At 36.2% G+C, this 27,482-nt stretch overlaps 1 long non-coding RNA gene across 1 annotated transcript in view; it reads right to left on the minus strand.

Annotated features, from left to right (window-relative positions):
- Window positions 1-17,555: 17,555 nt before the first annotated feature.
- Window positions 17,556-27,482, minus strand: part of LOC129520028 (uncharacterized) — a 101,278-nt gene continuing 91,351 nt past the window's right edge. The window contains exons 2-3 of the long non-coding RNA XR_008666461.1: window positions 21,139-21,287; window positions 17,556-17,687 (exon numbers count right to left, since the gene is read on the minus strand). This is a non-coding gene — a long non-coding RNA (uncharacterized LOC129520028). The remainder of the gene's footprint in view (window positions 17,688-21,138; window positions 21,288-27,482) is intronic.

Consider the following 27,482-nt stretch of genomic DNA (forward strand, 5'->3'; position numbering starts at 1 on the left):
TCACTCAGGTTCTTGACATAATTGATTTTCTTGTTACTCTATGACTCACGGTTCTACTTTCCATAGGCTAGAAGTTGCCTCCTATTTCCGGAGGTCACCCACGGTTGCCAGAGGCTTTGCCATATTGGGCTTCTCCCCATGGTTGCTCCATCAGGTCTGCAAGCAGAATTTCTACCTCCAGTCTATTGAAGATAGTGTCTTAGATAAGGTCACTTAATCAAGAAAATGATGTCCTATCACCTCGCTATGGGCTATTGATCCAAGTCATACGTCTCATCCCCTCCCAAGGGAAGTGATTATACAGTGGCATACCCACTAACAGTTGAGGATCATCATAGGATATATCTGCCATGGCAATGTAATATATAATATCATCATAAAATGGAAATTAAATAATTGAAAACACCAAAACATAAATCATATGAGAGTATGTTCATTGAGAATTTTTGTGCTCTATCAACTGAATACTAGGTGAAAGATTCTTGTAAAACAGCACCAACCTTTACAGATTTTATGATTATTAATAACATAATGGTAATGTATGTACAATTATAATTAAATTTACATATCACATGTATCCATGAAAATTTATTTTTCTCTGAAACTACTAAAATGCCCATCAGCCATTTAACAGATCACCTGAGACCACCAGTACTGAACAGACTCTTCCTGAAGAAATGGCGCCTGGAGTATAGATCTATTAGACAATAGTCCATGTTATCTCATCAAGATAAAGATATGGATTTGGTGCATGTTCCTCAGTCTGATTATAAAGATGCTTTGATATTTTTTTCTTCTTAGTAAATTCTCTCTTGGTTGATATTTCAGTGAATGTAAAAAAAAAATGTGATAGAACTGTTACAACATGTAACATCTCCTTGTCTCCTGGGGAGATAATTTATGTGCAAAGGTGAATGCATAGCATTTTTTGATACATTACTATACTGGAGCTCTAGCTAAGTTGTGAAAATGTAGAGGGGTGAGTAAGACAAGATCCCAGATTTTCTGGCTATTTAAAGCAGGCACTATTAAAGTGTGCCATGGCAACTGTTTATGTAAAAGATGGGCAAGAAGTGATCTCAGAAAGGAAAATAAAGTTAATCACTTATTTTGAAACTGGTTTGGGGTAGATCTGTTTAACTCAATTACTAGGAGCAAATATCATGATGAGTACAACTGAAATATGGAAACAAATATATTACTTTGTGGGTCTTTTCCTAAAGACCTATTGTTTTTTACATCAACCGGCCTACTCCGAATATAGATGTTCAGTCAGCTGCAGTGCACTCTATTGTCTTTAGTTACTTCTTTCTCCTGACCTAGAAAGCCTAAGTGTGCTATTAAACTATATAAGGAAATAGATATGAAAGGCATTAAAAATATAAATGGAGCATTTCAAATATGGCACTATAACGGGAAAGTGATATGTCTCTTTTTATAAGCCTAGATGAAACACAAAAGAAGATGAATATAGCCATAGATTTATGGAATATTGCAGGAAGCCTTTTTTTTGTAAGTTTTTAACATATAGGTTTTCATCTGCTTTGAACTAACTACTATTTCAGGTGGTGGAACTAACACATAACACACTATTTCATTGCTGTAGCTTAACTTCTAAATAGCATAGATGTGTATTCCTCTGAAATATTTGTTTGCTTTATTTGCTGTGTATGCACAACATCACCAAGACGTTGATGACTTATCTAGATACGCTTAAATCACATCATATAAAGACCTCTTTACTTACATAATTGCTTTAGCTCCAATTCAATAGCTATATACAATAAATCTCATCTAACTGTGGCAGAAAATATGAAAATTATATTAATGCTATATAACGGGTTTAAAGTTAAATACATTTTACAAAGGCGTAGGTCTCATTGTTGTGAGGCAAACTTTCCCTTTAGCAATATTTTTCTGTGATTAAGTTAGAGATCAGATAAACTTCTTATGCAGTATATGCCCAATAGCAATATAAAATTCAATACCAGCTGCATTATTCTATAGACTTATGCCATCAGACCTGCAAAATGAATACAAAGTAAATAGATAAACCAAATATAAAATGTAGAACATACAAAATTTATCACTTGCAAATATGAACAAAGAGGACTAACTAAAGACAACCAAATTTGTGATGGCAATAGGATATAGCGAAAACTTAAGTCTGCAGCTTCATGTTTGCAATAAGCATTTTAGATTGGCTTTGTAAAGGCATGGGTTCTGCGAAACGGGAAGTGTGCATTGTAGAATCATCTCCACTGATATACATTACTACTGCGGGCTACATATCATATTCATTTACACTTTTTTCTTTCCCCTAAAAATGCTAAAATCATTTCATTCAAACAACATCAAAGCATTAGTTCAATAACTAAAGCGGCAGCTAGCTAATTTACTTATTTTATGATATAATAAAATGGTAGCAGTATTTATAGATTTGAACGTGATCAATTAGCCTCTGAAAAATGGATTCTCCAGCCGTGTTAGATATCATTATTGTCACTGTCAAACAACATCTACTAAATATTGGTTGAGACAGAGTGGTGGCGGGGGGGGGGGAAGCAGCTATAAACTTTTTTAGTGTTACCCATATCAATGTTCCAGTGGAGTCAGAACTGTGTTTAGAATACTACTGATTTTACACAATTTATTGAACCATATGCAAGCTGATGTTATAGTCATCAGATCAGGCTTTCTGAGAGCTTTATTTTCCTTGGATCTTTTGAAGCTGGATAACGGTGGGATCTGCTACATAGACAAAAAATCAAATACACTTGGAAAAAAATAAATTTGTTCTACTCTCAGAACATATTTAGTCAAAATTCACATTGAGAATTGCCAAGTTGAAGCTTGCAATTTTAAAACTCCTATTTCCTTCCCTTGGCAAATTAGACTGAGATGAGTAAATACATCTCTGAACATTGCATGCTTTTTATCCCTTTTTATAACTTTCTACTCCTTCTCATCTTTGTATACAGTAATTCCTTTCCAGTTTTAACAAGAGTTGATTTTAATAAAGTTTACTTTTAATTTTTCCGTGAGGAACAGTATCTGTTACATCTGTTTATTTTTATCATATTTCTTCTAAGTAGGCTTGGCTTATTCCTGTAGGAAACAGATATTAACCACATTTCCCACTCTTAGCAGCATGATTCTCAGATAAGCCGTTAGAAGCACTGATAAGTAAGTATATGTTGTGCTACTTACTGGAGCAGATGTCAGCTATACAATTTAAAAATTAAGAAAATATTTTCCAGTTTTCAAAATTATAGTGTGAAAAAAATAAATTCTCCATTCCAGGACTTTTCATAATATGGTAGTCTTCTTTTTGTCTTGAGACAAATTGTGATTTACCTTCTTGGACACATTTGGTAGGAAAATAATTTATCAAGCTCTGTGCCAGGAAATTTCCTAGATGCTATGCATGTACTTGAGAGATACTTTTTGCTCTATCGAGGATCATACTTCCATTAGAAGAGACAGAAGCATTTATAGTATTTTACACACTAATATTGAGATAAGCATAGGATATAAGGAGCAGAAAGAAACCCTATCCCAGGTGAGATGCGGGAGGCAGAACCAGAAACTGATAATTGAATGGGACACTCTCTGTCCCATTAACATTGCATTAACAAAGGAAATAATGCATAATGTTTGCATTAACAAAGGAAAATGATGTGCTGAGTATGAGCTACAAACTTCTACCTTCATAGCAAATCACGGAATTAAAAAATAATATAGCGAGTTTAGTTAATGCAGATCCATGCTCAGTTATCACCATAAAACTGGGAAATTATAAAAATAAAAATATTAATATAAATATAAAGCTTAGGAAATTCAAGAAAGAACTTTGGCAGCTACAGCTACCCAACCAGGCATAGAAAAGGGCCAAAGACAATTAAGTTGGAGTTGAAAATCTTAAGCACCTCTTTTACTTTCCCTCTGTTAGCCTTGGGTTGCCCAGAAGCCAGGGATATAATTTGGCAGGGCTCTTTAATGGGCCAAAGGTGAAAAGCATCTTTGCCATTAAGGTGAGAATTCAGCTTATAATTTTCAGGTTAGCTCTCCAAATGGTATTGGGGAACATTGCTGAATAGCTACACAAAGGTCAGAACCATGAATCAGAAGCACAGCAGCTCTCCCTAACCCCCCAACACTGTAGAAGTCCACCCTCCCTGATAATAGGAATATAGCTGTAACAGCAAGAGGAAGCAGGCAAACCAGAGTAGGTATATGGGTAGATTGGGAAGAGTGGTCAGAAAATGCCAATAGGTGCAACCTGTTGGCTACTGTCCATTACTCATGACCCAAAACATGTAGTTCCAGCAGCTGGGATATAAGTTGATTCTCCCTGTATGAGGACAATGCCTGAAATTTTTAAAAACTGAACAAGGTTAGTCTGGGGTGCAGGTGAAGGAGTTTATTCTAGAATAGTGAGTGGGTTAGCCTTGAATAACAATAGTAGAAGTGTTCTTGGAATAGAAGAAAAAAAAAAGCATTTTTCCTATGCATCAAGTCAGCTAGAGGAGTACAATCCCATACCCTGTTTTGTGCTTTACTCAGAGATGGCTAATACTATGCGAGAGAATAGCAGAAAACCAATAATACAAAAAATTGAAAGAAGAAAACATGGCTCATGTAACTGATATTTCAAAAGGAAAATTTCAACAGGAAAGTAAAGCATGATGAATTAAAAATTAAAATAAAATATAAGGGAAAGTCCTAACACATTAATTACAATTCTGTGAAGATTAACCTTGATGATTTAAAGATAAATGCTCTCAATTTGAATTTAAGAAAAAATAAGACCTAGCCATATGTTGTTTTTAGAAGAAACAATTAAGACAACAAACAGAAAAGGAAGGAAAATGAAGGAATGAAAAATACAGTAGATAAATATGAATTGGAAGAAGAGAGAGCATTTTAAATATCTAAAATAATAAAATGTGCACTCAAAAAAGACTAATAGAAAAAGAAGCTTCTAGTAAAACCAAAGAAAAAACAGGACAAAATGGGAAATTCAGAATAAAAACTACAACCACAAATGTGGCAATTATTTAAAGCATAAGACAACGATATGAACAAATAATGCAAATATTTTGAAACTGTTAAAAAGTGTCATGTTTGGAAAAATATAAAATGCTAAAATATTTCATTAGCCAGAAAAAAAAGAAAATTAGAGAGAGCAGCATGAATGAATTCAGAAAGGATACCAAATCATCATAGAAATACCTTTACTGGAAGAAAATAGGGAACCTTAGAAAGTTTTAAAGCACCGGGCTAAAATGACCAAGAATAAATTTAGGAAGATTAAGAAGCTACAAATTTATGGTGACTGGTGTTCCAGTTTGCTGTTCTAGTTTGCAGGTTGAGGGAGTTCCTGGGATGCATGCAAAAATCAGGAACAGTCCTAGTGAATTGAACCAAGTTAGTCACCCTAGCTGTGATTTAAGAAGAAAGAAAGAAAGAAAGAAAGAAAGAAAGAAAGAAAGAAAGAAAGAAAGAAGAAAGAAAGAAAGAAAGAAAGAAAGAAAAGAAAGAAAGACCAAAAAAACCCAGCAACCAGTTGTGAAACCAATTACTAAAAATAAATAAATAATTAATTAAAAAGCCACATGACACAATCATGAAGAAATATCTGCTATTTATATTTAAATCAATTAAAAAAAAAACCAGGAATGACTTTAAAAAAATTTTGGACTACAAAACACATGCTACTATCTACAAATGAGGAGAGGAGAGAGGACATCAAACAATGTAGTGTAGTATCACTATCCAACGAATGTGTGTACATCCAGGACTTGGACTTTGGGACCGACCAAATAAAAAGTCAGTCATTCCCCAAGACAGTATTCTTAGGCTGCTGATGAGAGCTCTGAAAACTCTTCCTGTCCTTCATCTGCAGTTCTCTTCCTCCTTTCATTCAGAGAATATGCTTGCCATTAGATATAAAGTCATTATTTAGACTGATGAGGTAGGGCTGTGCTGTATTTGAGGATGCCGTGTAAAAAAAAAAAAGTGTTTTATGAAAGTCAGATGAGTATTGGGAGCTTTGCCTATAGGGCACTGTATTTATCCTTTCATTATACTTTCTAGATGAGACAGAGAACATGAAATAGATTAATCAGCCCAGATTCTAATATCATATCTGTGTGTTTGCAGATCATGACTTGCAGAGATTGTAGAGATCATGTAGACATAATCAACCTGGCTTTCATTCTTGAATTTGAATGTGAGGAAGTAGCGGATGCAAGTGGACAATGATGGAGACCTGAAACTCACACGCAAACACTGCACTTATAAACATCCTAATTTGAAGATGAATAAAAAATAAAAAGGGTGTCCATGAAGGAAAATAAAAATCACAGGAAAAGAAATTAAAAGAACATTATCAGGAAGTCTCAATTAAGGGTGGATTTCTGAAAACAGTATTTTATTTAAAAAGTAAAATTCCATTAAAAAAACAATCAATTATCCTGGGAGAGGGTGGGAAAGAAGAACTCAGAAAGAATAGCTTCTCCAAAAGGGTATAGGTAGATATGAAGATGGAACAGTATTAAAATAACAGTGCAAAGGAAGATTGTGGAAAATAGGAAATCTGACAAGGCACTTAACGTGCAATAGCAGGATTTAATGTATGTGTATTTTAATGTAATATATATATATTTTACATATAAGGCGAAGACCAGGATTACAACATCAGGTCACTAATGATCAGGAAACAATCTCTATGAAAATTAAAGGGGAAGGAAAACAAGAACAAGAAAGAAAGAAACTAAAATTCTAAGAATAAAGATGATAAATAAGAACAATGAATATGAATCAAACCTAAGAATGATAGATTCCAGAGGAAGAAAATAGAACAGCAGGAGTAAAATCAGTTATATCAAATATAATGATGATGAGGAAGAGGTAAAGAAAAAGGATGAAGGTGGTGGTGACAACAATAGCAACATCCATGTGGGAGGACAGATTCTAAATGCAGGCAAAATTACTTGATACTCAGAAAAGTTAGCACTTCAACAACTATCTGAGAAAGCTATGTGAAGATTCTAATTCTCTTGTACTTGTTATGATTTTTAAAAATATATAAGAATACTGTGGTTTTATTATTTAAAAATCTGAGAATTATGAGAAAGGGCAATCAGAGAAGAGTATATCCAATTGTCTAATCCATGTGACTATGAAACAAAAGCTATTATTTTATTTTGTACCTTGATAAGTAAAGAAATTGATTGGACAGATGTGCTGTACCTTTTTCCATCTTTGCTGAGGTATAATTGACAAATACAATTATGAAATATTGGAAGTGCATAGCATGGCAATTTGATGTACAGACACATTGGACACATTCACTTTAAAAAATTAAAGAAAATCACTAGAAGGATTAAAAACTGATTTTCTATCTTCTAAATTACCGTAGAATCTGAGTCACTTTAGATTCCCGAGGGAGTGACCAGCAAATATATGAAAAAAGGTAAAAAATCTGTATACTTGCTGAAAATATAGGATGACTGCAAGGGTTATTTTAGATCAAAACAAAAATGGGATTATATTGAAGAACTACAAAGAACTTATTCTCACTCTCTTATTTAAAAGAAAACACTGTTATGGAGAGTGAAAATGACAAGGACGGAACTCAGAGCTAAAATTGAAAAATGAGGCTAGGTCCAGACATAGGCAAATAAAACTATAAACAGCTGCATGTTTCAGGAATAAGAGATTGTTTTAAAGGAATCTGTAGACGCGCCTGGGTGGCTCAGTCAGTTAAGCACCTGACTCTTAGTTTGAGCTCAGGTCATGATCTCAGGGTCGTGAGATTTAGCCCTGCATCAGGCTCTGCATCAGCAGAGTCTGCTTGAGATTTCTCTCTCTCCCTCTTCCTTTGCCCACCCCTCCACCCTCCCCACCCCCAAGTAAATAAATACATCTTAAAAGAAAAGAAGGAATCTCTAGAAGGAAACCATCCCCCTGGGAGCACTCAGACATAACTGGCTTACCAAAGGGTGTGATGGATGGTGGAAGCACTTTGTCCTAGGCCAGAATGTAGAGATCAATAACGGGATAAACATTATGTAGATATATGACAGATAGATAAATAGATAGATGCATACATACATGCATAGATCATAGGTAGATGTGCACACACAACATTATATATATCTTATATCACTTTATGTTTTTTGCAAATCTAAGTGAACAGCAACAACAAAATAAAGAATAAAAGGAAACTTTGTAGCAATAATTCTTCTAAGAATCTCTCCTACAAGTCTATTTACACATGTAGAGAAAAACTTCTGCATGGGATGTAAATGGCAGATCTATACGTAAGAGTAACTATTAAAAACAATCAATAGGGACTAGTTACATCAATGATGGTGTATCTATACATAAAATAATTGTGCAGTCCTTAGGGTAAAAATGAGTTCGATCTAACTGTATTAGAATATGCGTGATTAAGCAAAAAAAAATGAAGTAAGGTACAGAATAATGACAGTGGCATGTTCCTGCATTTCATTAAAGATAATCGGTTTGCATATCAATGATTGAGACATGTCTGCATTGAAAACCACCAAACTATTGAAATTACTTATCTTATGTTGTACAGCTGAGTGTCTGGGATAGCAGAAGAGTATTTTCCGTCGCACTACTTCTGCAGTGGCTGAATTACATGTGTCACGTTTATTTTAAGATACCTTTTAGAAGAAAACTTCTTTATGCTAAAATTTAGAGTTGGCTACATATGAAATGACTATAAAAACCGAAAAATTGCACAGATATTTTCAACTAACATTTCTATCACCATGTACGAGTATTATGCAATATTTCTTACATAGAATTATAAGTAGGCAATTTCAAAATTGGAATAAAACCAGATTAAAGGCTTGAGATTGTTCTCTACTATAATTAATACCTGTTTTCAAAAATACAATTTTATCCTTCTGAAGAGAACCCGCAGCTTTTATGTCTCTGACTCTGACTCTGCAGAAGAAATTGGTCAAATGAAAGCAATTAGCCAATTGTGCATGGCTTGACTATTGTCATGGGCATGGCAATTAGCCAATTGTGCATGTGCATGGCTTGACTATGCAAGCAGTGGGGGCAAGAATAGGAATAGTTGCCAACACGTATCAGATGAGGTTGGAGAAACTGGCCATAGACCTTCAGATATTAGAGAATTACTGGAGCACACTATGTACCAGGAGTCACACAAAGTGAAATATGGCCTTGGATGAAGAGAAGAAGAGGAAAAATTATTTTCAGTGACATGATTTTTACTAAAATAAAAGAGAATTCTGAATATTAAGTTCATGTAGAGATTGGTCATACATGCCAGAAACATCTTGAGGCAAGCTTGTCTCTTAAAAATTAAGAAATACTTAGGCATTACTCCTTGGTGCCTACTAGAAATTCCTTGCATTTATAAATCAGTGGGAGAAATATCAACCCTTTGGCCACAGATTATGACCCTAAATCTATCAGCTCCTTCCTTCGCGCAAATTAAGTTTCAGTGGGACATACGGCCACGCGGTTAGTCTGACAATTCCTAGTCTCTCTTACAACTCTACAGCTCGGGACGTCAAATGACAATTCTCACCTCTGGAATGAAACAACAATAATAAATGCAACTGACACCTCAGGTGCTTCCAAGGAAGTGGTTTGCCCTGGTCTCCATTTTCCCCTTTCCTATAGTCTGGAACACAGGTGCGGCAAAAGCAAAACTGCAACCCAGCAAATGTGGGAAATTCCTGAGAATATAAGGGACCTGGATCTCTGAAATCCTTATAGAACAAAATTTTAAAAATAAGAAGCAAATTTCTATTGCATTGCACCCACTATGTTTATGGGTTCTTTTTGAAGCAAATTAGCCATCATCCAACCTAGTAAATCTTTATTCTCAATCAGGACATTGATCTGATGCAGGGACGTAAGTCACAGGTAGAATCAGCAGCTCCCCCTATTGTTCTGACTACATCCCTCCACACTCCTTCTCAAAATCCTCTTCCTAAGTGTATTTTAACCCTGATATTTTCACGTCTCTGATGTCTTTGGAATAACCACTCGTCGCCTACGGCCACACCGCCCTGAACGTGCAGATCTCGTCTGGAATAACCACTTGTTTCAGGGTCAATTTCTTTCTTTCTTTCTCTCCCCCCACCAAAAGAGTATTACTTTGCAATAGAGGTTTCTAAGAAATTTTTAAATTGGTACATTGCCTGAATGGTAGAAATCATTCAGAGGAGAAAAAAAAACCAAAAAACCGGAAAGCCTTCTATGGATCCTTGGTTCTGAAGGATCCATAGAAGAAACACTCATTATGTTTTGTTTTGTTTTTGTTTGTTTGTCTGTTTAAGTATTGGGTACGTTCACATCATCAGAGCTTTGAAAGCTAAATTAAAATAATGTGGCAAAGTACCCACTACCTCAGTATTTGGCACCTAGGGAGTCTCAACTCTGGTTACTCCTTTTTCTACTCCCCAAACTAATGGCCAAGAATCTTAATCCAAATATCTTATTAAAAAAAACACACACACACACACAACTAAAACCATTATTTCTATTTTATTTCTTAATGAGGAGGGGAAAAAAGAGGAACTAAATATATAAAACAACAGATCCTGCTAATTAATATTCTTTCTTTAAAATGCAAACAAGTCACAAGTTGTGTTTATTGATACCTGACCAGAGTCCAAAAGTAAAACAGTAGCCATGGATACTGTATGAACGGATGTCCAAGATAACCAAGAATTAGCTGCAATTGAATCTGAATATTTATTCAAGAGATCTAGTCTTGGATTTACATATTCAAAATTTATGTCCCCTTAGTAACTATAACCCATCTCTTACCCTTGCACAGTATACATGTACAGGTTGACACACACTAAATAATACATATATATGTGTTATCTTTTAATAGTTTATAATTCACAAATTATACTTATAATAAAATTAGTTATTTACTAACACGTAAACAATAATACAACACAGTTTATTAATGCTAATCCAGGAAGAAAATTAATATGATACAGCAAAATTCAGAATTCAAGTTACCATTACCTGTTTTATGGAGAAAGCACATAAACAAATTCTCAAGTTGTAGATTAAGCATGAGAATGAAGTCTCCCTGGTTTTACAATACATTTTTCCCCATCTTGCCCACAAAGCTCTTTTATGTTACTACTCTAATAAACTCTTCTAATCTGGAGAAAACTTCTCTACCCTTAAAGCAGAAAACAAGCCCTTTATTCCCACATGAGTGTGCTTATTAGTTCCCACTACTTAAAATTTCTCATTCCATCTGTACTGACATCCTTCCAACCTAATTTGTACCTCTACTTCACTGAGCCTTCTTTGACTATCTTTCTAGGACTAGTCTTTGGTATATATTTTCCTTTTTTTTTCCCATACAGATTATTTATTTATTTATGTATTATTTTTCCTATTTAAATTCAGTTAGTCAACATACACTACATCATTTGTTTCAGATGTAGAGTTCAATAATTTATCAGTTGCCTATAGCACCCAATACTCCTCATATCATGTGCCCTCCTTAATGCCCATCACCCAGGTACCCCATCTCCCCAACACCCACCTCTCCTCCAGCAACCTTCAGTTTGTTTCCTAAGACACTCTCATTAAAAGGCACCTGGGGGCTCAGTGGTTGAGCATCTGCCTTTGGCTCAGGTCATGATCTCAGGGCCCTGGGATGGAGTCCCACATCAGGCTCCCAGCAGTCTCTTTCTGTGTGTTTCCCATGAATAAATAAATAAAATATTTTTTTTAAAAAAAAGAGGCACTCATGATTTTTCTCCCTCTCTGACGAATTCCCATTCAGTTTTCCTTCCCTTCCCCTATGATCCTCTGCATATCAATATGCTGTTTCTTATATTCCACATATAAGTGAAATCATGATAATTGTCTTTCTCTGATTGATTTATTTCTCTCAGCATAATACCCTACAGATCCATCCATGTCAATGTAAATGGTAAATATTCATCCTTTCTGATGGCTGAGTAATATTCCAGTGTATATATAGACCACATCTTCTTTATCCATTCATCTGTCGAAGGATATCACGGCTCCTTCCACAGTTTGGTTATTGTGGACATTGTTGCTATAAACTTCAGGTGTCCCGGTGTTTCACTGCATCTGTATCCTTTGGGTAAATATCTAGTAGTGCAATTGCTGGGTCGTAGGGCAGATCTATTTTTAACATCTTGAGGAAGCTCCACACTGTTCTTCAGAGTGGCTGCACCAGCTTACATTCCCACCAACAGTGCAAGAGGGTTCCCCTTTCTCTACATCCTTTCCAACATTTGTTGTTTCCTGTCTTGTTAATTTTCACCATTTTCACTGGTGTTAGATGGTATCTCAATGTGGTTTTGATGTGGTTTTGTATTTTCCTGATGGCAACTGACTTGGAGCATCTTTTCATGTGTCTGGTTGGCCATTTGTATGTCTTCTTTGGAGAAATGTATGTTCAGGTCTTCTGCCCATTTCTTGACTAGATTATTTGTTTTCTTGGATGTTGAGTTTGATAAGTTCTTTATAGATCTTGGATACCAGCCTGATATGTCATTTGCAAGTATCTTCTCCCATTCTGTAGGTTGCCTTTTAGTTTTGACTGTTCAGAGGCTTTTTATCTTGATGATATCCCAATTGTTCATTTTTGCTTTTGCTTCCCTTGCCTTTGGAGACAGGTCTAGCAAGAAGTTGCTGCAGTTGAGGTCAAAGAGGCTGCTGCCTGTGTTTTCCTGTAGGATTTTGATGGATTTACTTATTTTAGAGGAAGAGTACCAGTGGGAGGAGCAGAGGGAGAGGAAGAGAGAATCTCAAGCAGACTCCATACTGAGCCTGGAGCCTGACACAGAGCTTGATCTCATGATCCTGAGATCATGACTTAAGCTAAAACCAAGAGTCAGACGCTTAACCCAACTGGACACCAAGGCACCCATGGTATTTCTTGTCTGAATCTTTCATGTGACATTTAAACACAAAAATAGCTCTGATATATTGAGTGCCAGATAGTGTGCCAGTCATTTGGTAGTACTATGTATATACTATATGTATTACTATGTTTTAACAAGTGTGCTGATGAAGAGATTGAATCAAAGAACCCAATGTCACAAGCCCAACAATTGGTAGAACCAGAATTTTAGATCAAATCTGTTCGATTTTATTTTCTAAGACAGCATGGACTTGAGGAAACTGTTTCAGAAGTCCAAATCAGATGAGTGATACTCAGCTTGAAAACTATAAGTGGGAATTAATTAAGCATTCCCCTATAACTCTACTTACCAATGGCATGAAATACTTTGTAATATATACTTTGACTAGGTTTGGGATAATAGCAGTGAAGAGAACTGACAATATCTCAACCTTCCTGAGATTTTATTCTTATATGGGAAATAAGATGGTTTCAAAAAGCCGTAAGTGTCAGGAAGCTGGAAAAATAGTAAATGGTAAAGTAATGGAGATTATGGATTCCTAATATTACAGCTGAGAAGCTGACACCTAAATGATTAGTAAGATCCAGTCATGAAATTTTCTAAAAATTATCTGAAATTATCTAAAAGAACTTTACTAGAAGAGGGCACAGCAGGTGCAAATGCCCTGAGATAAGAATAAGGTTGGAGGATTTGAGAAACAAACAAAAGGTCTGTGTGCCTGGAGAATTCTGTGTGAAAGTAGGCTTATATGGCATGAAGTCTGAAAGGATGCCTGGGCCAGATTATAGAGGTCATCCCAAGCACCCTGGAGTTTAGCCTAAACTCAACAGGAAGCCATTAGAAAGCTTTAAGCAGAAGGTGATGTGGTAATATGTGTGATTAAAAAAAAAAAAGTTTCTGGAAATGGGTCAAGAATGAAGTAAGAGGTAACGGACAAGAGTAACCACAGGTATATCCATGAAGAAGTGACTTTCACAGTCCAGGTAAGAAATGAGGGTAGCGAGGGCCAAAATGGGGATGGGAAAAGCATATGAATTTGGGACTTAATGGAAAGGTATCACATCAACAAGACTTCTCAATGGATTGGATGTAGGGGGTAAAGAATAGTAAGAAATTCTGAAGGACTCTAAGTCATATGGGTTGGAGCCAAATAAGCTTGAATTCGAATCCCAGCTATGACATAGATTAGCTCTGATACATTTATCAAGCAATTTGCCTTCTCTTAGCTTCATTCTCCTACCTGTAAATGGAGACAATACCCACCTTCAAGATATAATAAACGAATTGAGTTAAATAGTACTAAAAATGTTTAACATAGTGTCAATACATAGTAAACACTCACTAAAGGTAGATATTAGTATTAAAACTATGTTTACTTCACAATGAAAATAATTGCAGTTTTTGTTGGAGTCATGATTATCTCAAACCAGTTCCATTGTCTCAATTCTGTCAAAAATAAACAAAAAACAACATAAATGTTTTTTTTTTTTTCCAGAGATGCAATATCATCCACCAAATATTTAGTGGTCACTAAGTACACACAAGACCTGTAGAAGGTACGAGAAATCTAAAAATAAGCAAAGGATAGTCCCGATTTCAGAGATCTCAAAGGCAAGCAGGGGAAACATGCAGTTAAAGTCACCGTGCTATGAGTTAAATATAGCAATATAGACATGTACATACTCTTATGGCAGCATATGTATGGGCAAGAGAGCATGTATCTCTGGGTAAGGAGAGGAATGTTAGAGAAAGAAATAGAGAAGAGTGTTCCTCGGTCATCCCATAGAAAGAGGAGTAAAAAAAAGGGAAGAAGGACATTCTAAATTGAAGAAACAGCCTCAGTAAAGAGAGTATGGAGGAAAAATGCTAGGTGTGTTTCCTGGGCGGAGGGCAGTTCACATACCTGTGCAGAGGGTAGATCAGAGAGGGCGGGAGGGTGAGAGATGGGATAGTAAGGTCAGGGCCCCTGCTCTGCCCACGTCAAAGGCAGGCTGAAGCAAGATTTGTGCAGAGCTTTGAAGGCCATGCCCAGGAGTTAGTTGCTCTCACTGACAGCACAGAGCCAGAATTATCAGAAAGTTTGAGGCATGACCAAGTTTGTTTTTTGTTTGTTTGTTTTTGTTTTTTTGGTTTTTTGTTGTTTTGTTTTTAGATTTATTTATTTATTGAGAGACACAGAGGGAGAGGGAGAGAGGCAGAGACACAGGCAGAGGGAGAAGCAGGCTCCATGCAGGGAGCCTGATGTGGGACTTGATGCTGGGTCTCCAGGATCACGCCCTGGGCCGAAGGCAGGTGTTAAACTGCTGAGCCACCCAGGGGTCCCCAAGTTTATGTTTTAAAACTATTACCCACCCCCAAAAAAAATCAAATAAAGCTATTACCCTTTGGGCTTTTGAAGTTTAAATCAGAGTAAGAGCTGCTAGAGGAGTAAAATTAGAGACTGTGGGGGTCCCCCTGCCCCCGTTTTTGTGATGGAGGTAAAAACGGTACACGCTTGGTGATTATTAAGCATATAGAGTGTCTGTTATGCTTTTCTCCTGCCCCCCCCCCCCATAGCCAGTCATGGGGTAAGTCAAGGTCAGAAAAACAAGTCAGAGACATAAACCAATCCCACAGTTCCTGATTCTCAGTTCTGCTCTTATGCAACTAAATAATGTGAAAATGTGCCTGGATGCTGCCCGATAGAGGGAAGGTTCCATTTTTATATGTAAAAACTACCTTTATATGCACAAAATAAATTATAAGAGCTGTGCCACTTTAATCAATCTGTATTGCTAGAACTAGGCTCTATAGCTATTAAAAGACTTCTACTTCCTGAGACTTCCTCTTGCCATGCAGCTTAGTCACGCCTCCTTGAGCACATGGAGGCATGAATAAACTTTAAAAGAGAAAGAGGAAGATGCCTTCCCGGCTTTTGTAAACACAGCAGCTGATGTGTTTGCCCTGAAGGGAGAAATCTGCCACTTTGTAAGTTAAGCCTGAGCGAATTGCAGGGCTTCTAGACAGATACTCAGGAAATAGGAAAGCAAAGTTTTAAAACAAAATCATTACCCTCCTTCCAGACCACAGGATATAGGGTAAGTGGCTATTTGGGAAGAAGGTCTAAACCGTTCAGGCAGAATGTATATGCCTTTCTTGATCACCTAAATCTAGGGAAGTAGCTTCCTACAAAGACCTGTTTTTAAAGTAAGGGATCCTAGGTAAAGTGATTAAAGTGCCTCCTCCAAGGTCAAACAGTTACTAAGTTGAAGGCCTGTAATTGCAGCTCTGGACTCATGATGGCACACACCCGGGATTTTTCTAGAGGCCTCTCCACCTGCAGTGAAAGCAGGGGAGGTAACTGGACGTGCTCTCAGCCAGTCTCCTGACTGCGTCCCAAGAAGTCTGTCTTTCCCGTGGATTTGCCCCCTTGCTTCCTGCTATTGAGAAATGCATTCTGTGTAATCATAAACTAAATGTCCTATTAATTCACCCATCCCTTCATTCAGGAAATACCTATGGGGACGCCTGGGTGGCTCAGCGGTTGAGCATCTGCCTTTGGCTCAGGGCCTGATCCCGGGATCCTGAGATCAAGTCTCGTATCCACCTTCCTGCTTGGAGCCTGCTTCTCCCTCTGCCTGTGTCTCTGCCTCTCTCTCTGTGTTTCTCATGAATAAACAATCTTTTTTTTTTTTTTAATAAAAAAAGCATCTATGAGATAAAGTTGTGTGACAAAATTCCCAATAAGTTCATAATTGAAAGACAAAGTAGGAAAGAAAGATACAAAAAACTGTAATTACCAGAGAGTATGGAAAGTACCTTAATTATTTTTTAAAGAACAGGTGAATCACAGATGAGATGGAATGATTAAAACTTCTTCTTTCCCTTCAAATCACTGAAAATATACTGCTTAAGGTTTTGTTAAGTCCTTAAGAAAAATCAGGTGCTGGACACTTCCAAAGAACCATTTTCTAATCTTGACAGTGAAATGAAATGTAAATTACATGATGAGATGGGGGCTCCCCCCAACACACCGGCCAATCTGCCAAAATTTGAAATTCTTATAATTTTAATCATTAAACATATTAGACAACAAAAGCAGGAACATTATTATTTTTTAAATAGGCTTCATGCCCACTGTGGGGCTCAAACTGAAGACCCTGAGATCAGGAGTCACACTCTCTACCAGCTGAGCCAGCCAGGCACCCAGGAGCAGGAACATTATTTTTAAGAAGTGAATCCCAGTTAAAATTGTATTAATTCACTAAGAGGATTCATTCATTTAGATTAACTTGTTGATAGACCAGACCCTTAGACAAGGATAATGGAAAAGGTGACCTCTGTGAGCTTTGAGATTCTAAGTAGATTCATCTTCAACACTCACCCCCCTAATGTCTTTAAAAGGAGCTCTTAGGAAGCAAGACAAAGGATCTTGAAATGAATGGTTTCTAGAGATAATGCCCTCTCAGGAGATAGAAAAAAAAAACAAAAAAACCCAAAAACCAAAAAACAACCATTTTTCTCAAACTACACAAAGACAAAAGGCCAATAAAAGAAACTACTTAAATTTAAAAATCCACTTGCCTCCTAAAAACAAGGTAATTAAATGTCATTTCAAATTTTATACAAAAAAAATTGCTCTGGCCTGTTATCAAAAAACCTGGACGTTATGAATAAGTCACTATTTACCTGCGAAAGAGACGTTAGCATGGTCTTTCAAGTTGTTTTCAATGTTTTCTACTTCTGGCTTTTTCCCTTTAGAATAAAAGCAACAAAGAATATTTTATAAGCCAAAGAAAAAGATTTTTGGTTTGATGTAATATACTAAATAATATATTTAGATGTATGAGCTATATCTCAAATGAATTTAAAAGGATCATTATAATGCTTTTTTTTCTGAAAATCCTGGATGTTTGTTATTTTTGTATATGCCACCGTCTTCAAAGCTCGCAATAATTTAAAACCTCTGCCTTTCGAGTTGAATAACAAAAGCAGGATGATTTATACTTCATTTAAAATTAATCTGTGGCCATTGATATTAAAAGTAGTGTGGTCAGGACCTCTTCTCCAGTTTGGGGACGAGGATTGTTCCAGGCTTCCCATGAGTGTATCTCTGCTGAGCAGAGCCTGAGGCTCCCCCTGAGGGAGGAAACACACTGGAATCTACAGCACCTGCACCTGGTGACTAGACATCAGACAGAGACTAACAGATCGAAATCAGCTAGCACTGTCTGAGATTTATAAAAAAAAAAGTCCAAGGTCAAGGTTGTTACCTTTTCAGTGCTTCTAACTCATTCTGATGAGCTCTCTGTGATGCTGTACTTCCAAGGCCCTGTTCACGCCTGTCTTGTCTGATGGACCCATTAGTTTAATTACGGACTGTCTGCCTTAGAACGCGCAGACCTTAGTATTATCAAATACATTTCACAAAGTTTGCCTCATAAGCCATCTGCATCAGAATCACCTGAGATCCTTATTAAAAATGCAGATTATGACAGAACTCCAGTCTGAATATGGAGCCGAGACATCTTTATTTTTTGATTATTGTTTAAAAGATTTTATTTATTTGTTCATGAGAGACATACACAGAGAGGAAGAGACACAGGCAGAGGGAGGAGAAACAGGATCTTGCAGGGAGCCCAATGTGGGACTCAATCCGGGGACCCTAGGATCACGCCTTGAGCCAAAGTCAGACGCTCAACCACTGAGCCACTCAGGCGTCTCCATCTTTATTTTAAACCAGTACCTCAAGTGATATTTTCCAAGCTAAAGCTGGGGAACCAGTGACTTATGAAAATTTCTTATTCTAGAACTTGGTATCATGCCTTTATTCACACAATGGGGCCAATACTTAAATGAGCTCTCAGCTTACTGATGAGTCTTTCTACTCCCCCCCTCTTTTTTTTTTAAGACTTTATTTATTTATTTGAGAGAGAGGGTCAGGGGAGGGGCCGAGGGAAAGGAAGAGAGAATCTGAAGCAGGTTCCACTCTCAGCGCAGATCCCTATGTGAGGCTCCATCTCAGGCTCTTGAGATCATGACCTGAGCCGAAATCAAGAATTATATGCTTAACTGACTAAGCCACCGAGGCATCCCTCTATTTTCCTTTTTAAGATGCAGAAATGACATAACAGGCGTTAAAGTGATGCAAACCTAAGTTCAACTTGCCTCAGTCTCCTCACGTAGAGAAGAAAAAATTCAGTGGTACCTCATGTGACCGGTTACCATCTGTCTACTCTAGAATAGAAACTCCATGAAAGAAGGGTCCTATAGTGTCTATAGCGCTCTGTAATCTCAGCACTCTGGACAGCAACAGCACACGGTCATTGTTCAAGAATATATTGATTATGGGTTTAATATAGGAGTTACTTTGACAAAAGGTATATACAAAACAGTAATGTCACCTACAAAGTAAACTAAGCTGTTCTGACTGTTCTTTTTATTACTATTATGACCTTAAAATACGGGAATGTTCAAAATAAGAGAAAATCGTAATAGAACAGATGTGGACTATGGTTTCCATAGGAAGAAAAATAAAGTAATACTAACTTTCTTCAATAATGCATATATCATTTTAGCAAGGTAGAAACCCATGATTCTGATTCAGAGAAAAAAAAACTGTCTTATAGAAGAAATCATGCAATCAGACTTTGACTTTTCTTAGAGTACTTAGAAAAGCATACATGGAATTGAGAAATCCTTTTTTTTTTTTTTAAGAATTGCTTAAGTATAGATTTATAACTCCACTGAATGAAAATCAGAGTGGTCCCAATTAGCATTTTGTTAATAATTTAGTATGTCTTTAAAGAGGGAAAAAAGTATTTATACCCTTTCCAGATAAGTGAACTTGACTATGAAAATAATCATATACCTGTACTGCAATTCTTAAATAGATCCTAATGGTGGTCCTGAAAAACAGCAATGATGTTTCACTTAAAGTTACCTCGAGGCCAACCTAATCTACTGCTACCTATTATCAGCATTTCATTATACACTTCTGATATGTTTCTGTCCAAACATCACTTCATTAGAGGAACAATTTCTGGCTTCCTCATATGAAATAGTAACTCATCTCTCACTCTTTTCACTGATTACTTTTCTTTATTTTTCTTCATGGCAATTGAGCACCATTCAGAATACTATTCTCTTCTCTTCATGAACTGTCTCCTCAACATAATATAAACAGAAGACCTCAGTCAGTGGACCATGTAGGCCACAGACTGTCCATAATTAAGGAATGTTGTTTAAAAAAAAAAAGCCAAAATTTGGGCCTAAGACAGTGTTGGACATTGAACAACCAATAGTGAGGCTGTCTCCAGAAGGATGTTAATAAGCACCGAGAACCGCATGAAAAGAATCTATTTGAATATCAGAGGCTAAGTAGATTTCCTAAAGCATGTTCTATGAAATAATTTAGTTATGAAATAGATAAAAAACAGGTAAATTAGCAAAATAAAACAAGGAAATGTTTCTCCAAAACGTACCTTTTGAGGTTCAGACATCAAAAACTATAAGAAATCTTGGAGCAATAAAATCTTGCTTGACTTACTCATGTTTCCCACATTCTTTTTTTCCTCAAGGATTATTCCCTCTTCCCCACATCACATGCATTAACAGTGAGCTTGAAATAAGTGATCAAAGACAATCAACAATGCAATGGGTTTAGCCATTTGGAGAAGGAATTAATCATCTAAGAGAACTCCAACGAAAACTCCTTTGGTCTCCCACAAACTCAAGTTAGGGAGATGTGATTCTGTCCTGGGATATTCATTTGTCTCATAGAATTCAATAGATACTTCATCTTGCTGGGTCTGAGTTTGGGTTCCAGAAAGGGGCGTATAATAGTAACACTCCCATATGTATTATTTCTTTATTCCTACATGATTCATTGAAAGACTAAAGTCACAATGTTAACACTGAACCCAAATGCACGGTGGGCTCCCTGAAGGAATGGTGTTTATTTCATTGGTATGTAAAACAGATCATTTTGATTCATGTTTAATCTAAAACCTGAGTGAAACCTGGGAAATCAAATAACATTTTTCCCCCAGTAAGTATCTGTCCAAAGGGCATTTTCACAAATATCAAATTTAAATGACCTCTCTTTGGCTAGGTCCTGAAACTGAGAAAAGGGAAGATTAGTATTCGAGGAGAGACCTGAGTCTGGGCCAGTAAATCTCTGCTGTGTCCCTTCCCAGGTCCTTACCATCAACCTTGATGGGTCTTTGAAGTCAGAGCGGGGATGGAAATGGTGCCGTGTTGGAAGCAGCAGCAACATGAGCTCCAGATGTGCTGACAGGTGGCCTCCAGGAAGGCTTCACTATAAGGGCAATTAATATGGATGTGACCTTCATCCTGAAATGAGCCAAAGAGACTTTTTGATATTTTCCACGTGTCAGGTCTGAGACTATTTCACAGCAGTCAGGATGAGATAGAACAAGCCTGTTAAGGCTCCCAGGATTCAAATTTGCGGAGTGTGTTTAGAAGAAAGAACATTTATCATGGAGGGTCCAAACTATTTTTAAGTTTTTTGCCCTCCATAAATAACAAAACTGTATCTTAGAAGCCTCTATTTCCCCCCCTAGGTCACACCACACACACACACACACACACACACACACACACACACACACACACCCCTCTATAGATCTACAGATACACACACATACACATAGATGTACATTTTACACTCTCATAATATAATACATAAATGGAATATAAATTCCATTTGGAGTTATGTAACATTGCATCATTCTTCACATCATGGAGTTCACATAGAACATACTTATCAATTTCTCATGTGAAATACCCAATTATATTTTGAATTTTAACTCACCCCTCAAAAAAATTTTCCCTTCTTTTACTTCAGAATGAGTTAAGTGGTATAATCTCTGGGTTTCCAAAGCATCTTAAAACATCTATGTCTCTTGGAACATTTATTGTATTACACTGAAATATGATTAAGCATCTTATGATCTGAAGATTTCTCAAAGGGCAAGAACCTAGTCGTATATTTTCAGAACCAAACGCAGGGTCTGACTCACACTATATTACCAATGCTGTTTATAGAATTTATCCATATCTGAGCCTGTGTACACAGTTAAATAGCAATTTCTCCAGACAAGTTGGTTGAATGCCTGAGAGAAGACAGGCACATGAAAATATAATGGGTCAATGTACTAACTGTAATTCTGTGTGTATGAGAGACATTTCTTAAACCCACATTTGATATTTTCAAATAGAGGCGATCATCTAATCAAGTATGTTTAAATAGAATAAACATAGCTGATAATTGTGGTGCTAAATTCCTCTCAAATTTTTATTTCATGGTAGAGGGCCTATAATTTTTTTAATCAAATAATTTAATTTTAGTTTGAATTAGGTATTCTTTGGTCAAACATTGAAGATAATAGGATAAAAAATATTCCTCCCATTGTTTTGAACATAATATCTCAATCAAGGATGCTTGATCTCACTAAATAACTATGATGTTTACAAATGGTTTGTATTTGGCTTGCAACCATCTTTTAGCATTATGTATTCCTCTTATCTTGAAACACCTACTCTCTCTGGAATAATCACAAGCAAAGAAGGGCATTCCTTTTAAGAAGTGAGATCATGGGATAATGGCAGCTGTCATTTGGATTATGAGTTTCTATCAAAGTACTTTTATTTCCCATTATTGTCACACTTTAAACACCTATTTGGCTTTAGCCCCTACAGGGACTGATTGAACTGTCACAAGGTTAAAAATGTGCACATACATAGCTGAGGCCATTTCTAACCTCATATACTATTTTAAGCTTGTCTGACATTTTCTGAGAGCATACTATCTAATACTCCATCTGGAGTTTCTCACCATCATCTGAAATATTTACTTTCAGAACCTTAGTATAATGGGTAAACTTGACCAACTTCATATCTACTTTGTCTTCCAAATTATTAATAAAGCTAGCACATAAACCATCTGTACCTCTAATCCACTGTTGTTAAATAGTTGGAGGCTGATTCTATTTTCCAAAGTTGTTTCCACTGCCCCTCATGCTGGTGTTTACTATATTTCTAAGTGCAGTCTCATTTTAAGTCCATTGTTTATCACTCATTATAAGAAGATGACCCATCCACCTCCCCAAGGAAATAGCGCTCCACTGTTGAAACAAACTTACCCTTTCATAATCAGAGTGAAAACTGCTTTCATCAACTACTCAATGTCACACATCACAGAATTAAGTGAATGCTTCCATTCTCCTTTCTAGGCGTCAAACAAGGTATTCAAAGCAGTAATTTATTTATGAGAACAGGAAAATGGTTCCCCATACTATCTTCCCAATTTGTTTCTGAAGTAGGTAATTCTTCAATAATTAAGCTCATCCCTTATTATTCTCAATGTGAAATGATTTGCACCCTATTGTTACTTGATTTACAACCTTTGCCTTTCAACTACAGTGAGAATTAACCACATTTTATGAGTTTCTTCTCTCCTTTTTGAGAGAAACACACACACACATACACACACACACACACAAAATAGCAAAGGACAAGCTTCAACAAAGATATGTCATACATAACCAGAAATAGTGTTACTTTTCTCAAGACGGTGACTACAGGTCAAAAATTAAACTGTTGGGTGTTTTTCTTGAAAAGCATCTTTGTCATTTCCTTTGTTTATTAGAACAATGTGCTTAGAAGCAAATAAGGAATGCAATCGAAAGACTGGAGTTTGAATATTCTTTTTCTTTGGCTTTTGGAAAGCCCAGCTAATTCTTAAATTTAATTTCTTTATCTGTAGTGTAGAAGACGGTGACTGACCTGTTTACCTTGATAGGCCATTATAAGACTCAAATCAGATAATATATGAAGGAACTAACTGTATAAGATATAGAGCAGAATACAAAAGTCATGAAATACTTTCAGTCTTCCCAGACAATTAATAATTTTAAAGAAAAGTTAAAATTAAGACAATATCATGATTTTTTAAATAAGCTTGTGAGAGCACATATTTTTTAAAATTCCTGAATGTTAAAAGATAATATTAAAAACCAAGCCAAAAAAAATAAAAAAAAAAAAAGCCCAGCACACTTAAGCTGGAGTGTTGTTTAAGAGGTGTGGTTATAGCAAAACTGTACTTCTCTTTAATGGAAATAAACATCAAGTAATAAAAAATGAGAAAGGCACAGGCGGCAAGTAATTTCCCCACAAAATAGAATCAAATTATTCTTCTTAATAAGACTATGTATAATGGTGGTCATCCACTAGAAGGGGTAAGAGAGCCAAAGAATAAACTAGAAATTTGAATGGGAGTCCTTAAAAATCTAGAATTGATGTGTCTTTATGTCTTTGGCTTCAAAGCAGTTAGAAAAATAGAGAATTAAGTTACAAGTAATATCAATAAACTTTGCTTAAAGACAAACAGCCCAATGCAGTCGCTGAGCAATTGAATAAATTGTTTCAAAGAGAATTGCTGTGAGAGAGAGAGAGAGAGAGAGAGAGAGAGAGAGAGAGAGAGAAGCTGTGAACTAGGTTACTAGAAGCTGACCATGGTTGAAAGGAAGAATTGATATATTTAAGAACAGCAAAGCTTATTGAAGGACATCTTAGATAGTCAGGCCATGGTGATAATTCTGTTAATCTCTTTCTCAATCCTTTCCCTTTCCCTAATTTGCTAAGAATATAGGTAATAATAAAAAAATTAAAAAAAAGAATATAGGTAATACAAGAACTGAGGTCTAGTTAAATTCCCACTAGTAAACTAAGTTTGTGACCTTAGACAGGACCATGAATTGGGACACTGTTACACAATCTGTAAAATGGGAAAGTCAAAGTGGGGATTGGGATTTTTCCAAATTTTAATTATATATTTGAAAAATCCTTTTTCTCGGAAGTGTTCTTTGTGTATGTGCGAAAGCTCATTTGTATTGCTTTACTTGTTTTCAGGATAGGAATTGAGACTTAATGCTCTCGTGCTTAGTCACCAATGACTAATATGGATTATGCTCCACTCTGTGTCCTACATGGCTTCTCACAGTAATCTTTTCCCCCTCTGTCTGCTTTTGAACATTCATTTCTGTATTAAGAGGTTTCTTTCATGTATTAAGGTTCTGAAAGGCTCACCAGCCTAGAAATCTTTGAAGTGAAGAGTGACTTGAGATTTTAAAAAGCTAGGATAGTTGTGTCCAATAATTACCTCCATGAAAATAATGGTATGGATATTTGAATGCTCATGATCGACAGACATAACAGGGCGTGGGAGGGAGGGGAAGGAAAGAGGACATCCTCCAATGGTCTTCTCAAGCAGGCAACACTTTGACTCCCAGACCAGATATTTCTGAAATTCTTGGTTCATAATGAAAACAGATTAACACCAGTGTCCTAGAAAAATGAGTCCTACAATGATCCCAGTAGCAACTTTGGCTCTAAGGGAAGATGTGATAGCTGTAAGGAACAGATTCTCAGCCTTACACCATATTATCCATCTATAACAGGCAAAAATGCTGGCATGATATATGGCCAAATTGAAAAATAAAGAAAACATGGGCACTCACCATTATAGCATTATCGCACTGTGTGCCTAAAATATAATAGGGCATTTCTTTCATTACTGATATTACTATTTTACAAAGGGCAAGCAGGCTCAGAAAGGCTTAGTAACCTCTCCAAAGTCATGCGACTAGAAAGAAATAAAATAAAGATTTAATGCCAGATTTATCCGAGCACAGGAATTATATGTCCAGGATTTTTTTTCAGGTACCATAAAGGATAAAAGAAGCAGTGGTAGCTAACAGAATTGAGCACTTTACTACTTTCCAGGCACCAGTCTAAGAATTGGTGCCTCATTTATTCTTTCACAAGATTTTTAGATAGATATTATTATAATTCAACATTTAAGTTTTAAAATGGACATAGAATTTAATTAACTTGCTCACTGTTGCCCATCTAGTAAATGGCAAAAACCTGGGGATGAATGCTATAATTTTGACCTCAAAGCCAATATTTTTAGTTACTATTCTTAATATACAGTGTTTGAACTCAAAAAGATTTGATTCTATTTGGAACCTGAGTTCCATACTCTTAGCACTCAATGAATTCATTCAATGAATCTTTATTAAGTCCTGACTATATGATACCCTATAAGAAACTTGGAATCCCCCCCCCCCAAAAAAAAAAGTAAACCAATGTGTCTGCCTTTGGGAATTGATAACAGTACCAGGAGCCAAAAACCAAACCCAATCACAGGAGGCTATTTAAACATACATGATCACACATGATAAAAATCACAAATCCTAGCCTAGGTAGAAATAGGAAAGCAATAGAATACTAAAAGCAAGATGAAAATGATGGTAGTGTTTATTTCAGATATACGTAGAGTCATGCTATATGTCGAATTAAAGTAAACCCTCAACAAACATCCTGTACTAGACCTTTTTTTAATGCTCAAGAAACTGTTATTAAAAGGAAAAGAGAAAAAAATAGTCTATCCTGATGGAGCTCACATATGATAAAGTGCCGCTTGTCTTTACTGTATCACCTTTATCATTTTACCTTCATCAGTAGAAGCACCATTAGTCAAGTTAATATATAAATAGAAGACATTTGTTATTGATTTTGTATAGTTCCAGGTATATATGGAAAGATAAAAAGAATATGTGATTTTATAAATATTATTCACTCTTCAGTCTACTGACTGAAAAAATATTTAACATTAAATACTGATGATTATATCTCCTAGTTAGTTCGAATATCATTTTCCTCTGGAAAATAGTGAAATAATACCTATTTCTACTTTGAAACCCCTTTGTTGGGCTGAGATTTCAATCCAAGCAGTGTTTATGCATATGGGACTGCATGCCAGTCAAGTATCTCTCTCTCTCTGTCACCACCTGGCACTCCACATCCCCCACTGGATGCCACAGCTCTCTTAAATCAGTGAGTATTAGGTAAATATAGGATGCTACACGTCTACCCTAAATCCACACCATCTTATGCTTTATCCTAAAACTTTCCTTTTCCCTTAATATCCCTGATTTTATTTTTTATTATTACCATTTTTTTTAACCAAATGTGCTTTTGACTTCATGGCAAATAGGTAAATTAAACATGAAGAAATAAAAGCATGGCCCAATCTGGCTTAAGCGCAGAAGTCCATTTAATTCTACTGCTCTTCCCAAGTAGTTCCCAGGGTCCACAATGAATGGATATAATTTTGCAGCTACTAATTTTCTTACGGATTCAAAAGAAGTCATGAGAAAACATGTATGTGGCCAAAAAAAAAAGAGCTTTTTAATGCATTTTGCAATTTATGCAAATCTATACCTACTATAGCTTGCCATTTAGGAAATTACCTTAAACTATTTTCCATTCACCCACCATTAACCTAGCTTGACGGATGTCCACTAACTTCCCTACAGTTAAGGCACTACGAAATCTCCACTTATCCCACCAGTTAGATTTTATTTCACTCAAAAGCCTCCTGCCACCACAATAGTCGTAGCCACCATGCAGAGCCTTCCCACTTTTGTTTTAGTGAAAACCTTTCAAGCCAATACTCACAAG

The sequence above is a fragment of the Nyctereutes procyonoides genome, unplaced genomic scaffold (genome assembly GCF_905146905.1).
Source record: "Nyctereutes procyonoides isolate TBG_1078 unplaced genomic scaffold, NYPRO_anot_genome, whole genome shotgun sequence".
Classification (NCBI taxonomy): Eukaryota; Metazoa; Chordata; class Mammalia; order Carnivora; family Canidae; genus Nyctereutes; species Nyctereutes procyonoides.